Genomic DNA, 1,658 nt, shown 5'->3' with positions numbered 1-1,658 from the left:
TCCAGTATTTTGTTAGAACAGAAAGCTAACAGCTGTATTAAAGCAAACAAAAAACAACAACAACAACAACAAAAACATCGTTCTCCAGGTGTGGCTGGCGCTAGGATTTTCAGTGATGGGGATCGTTTCCGTGAGAGCGCTCAGCTGATCTCGTGTTTGCCGAGCCGGACCGGTCTCCAGCGCGGGGTTATTGGAGGGTGGCAGGAGCGCGGGGACGAGCCTGCTGGCGGCCCGCGGGGAGCTGGGGCGCCCCAGAAGGAACTGTGGGACCCGCCTCAGCCCTCTTCCTGCCTCCTGCCTCCAGATGTGACTGCTTGTGCCCTTGCTAGAGTCTCGTGGCCTGTGTTCTTTTGTTGTTTTGTTTTTTTATGTATATAGTACAGGGCCTCACTACACAGATCGGATTCGTAGTAATCCTGTTTTTCAGCCTCCCAAGCGCAGGGATTGCAGGCGCGCACCGCGCTCAGGCTCAATCCCTGTCACAGCGTGCGCCGGGGGCGGGGCGGGCCCGGCAGGCTGGGGATCGAACCCGGGCCTGCGTCGGCCCAAGCAGGCATTGTAATTTGCTGAACTATCTGGCTGGACCACACTTTCTGTTTTAGTTGGAGGATGTAGCCCATTTTATTTAATATAATTAGTATTATTTAATCTCTACATATAGTTTGAAACCCCAGAATCCTTTGTGCTTTGGCTGTCCATGGACAGAACTGGTTTGCACTGGCTGCTCCCGGCCACCCCCATGTCCCGTTGTCCCTGTCCTGTACTTCCTGCACCCTGAAGAGCGTCTTTGCTCATTGTCTGTGGTGGCTGCTTTTGTGCTCAGTACTAGTTTGGGGTTTTCGTAAACAATTCCATTTTTTTAAAATTTAATTTTGTTTTATTGAGAAACAAATATCAATGAGAGGTTTCAAAGCTGATTAATGGGACAGTTTCAATAATTAATACATTGTACAACAATTCCATTTTTTAAAAAATCAAATCAAATCACACAATAGTTAAGATAGTTATACTACTAATTTCTGTCAGTTCATTGAAAAGAAAGTTTGTGCTATTCTTTGGACAATTAAATGCCTATATCTTATACTCTAAGCAACTAATTTAAAGATGCAAGATAGTAACCACTGTTATTCTCCGATTATCTTGTTTTGATCGTTTTCTCTTTAAAATAAAAAATCTGCTTTATTTATTTTTAGCCATGTAAAGAATGTATTTTTCTCTAATTTTTACATTAGTGAATTTTTATCATGAAAAATAAATGAAGAATATAAAAAAAGTAGGATAATCACCAAAAAAAGTAAGAGAAATACTGTTATAAACTGTTACACAGCTTTTTTTTCTTTTTCTGGGGCTTTGTGATATTTCATTTTCTTTTGGCTTCCATTTTTGCTCAGATAGGTTGATACAGGGGAATGAAACTCCCAACCTGAAAGATATATGGCCCGAGTTCCTGTTCTCTAAAACCTAAGAATGAATTTTACGAACAATGGAGGGTAAGAGCAGAATATATTTATTGGGGAAAAGAAAGCTCCTGTCTGAGAGAGGGACAGAAGGGGGCCCGGGTGGGTTGCCAAGGAACCTGTCTTTTCTAGAGATTTTTTATAGAGCAAAACCATGAGGTGAGGTGGATCTAAGGCGGAAGCTCTCAGGTGGGTTTGAGG

The sequence above is a fragment of the Octodon degus genome, unplaced genomic scaffold (assembly GCF_000260255.1).
Source record: "Octodon degus isolate 3935 unplaced genomic scaffold, OctDeg1.0 scaffold00062, whole genome shotgun sequence".
Taxonomy (NCBI): Eukaryota; Metazoa; Chordata; class Mammalia; order Rodentia; family Octodontidae; genus Octodon; species Octodon degus.
This window is presented reverse-complemented; position numbering follows the sequence as displayed.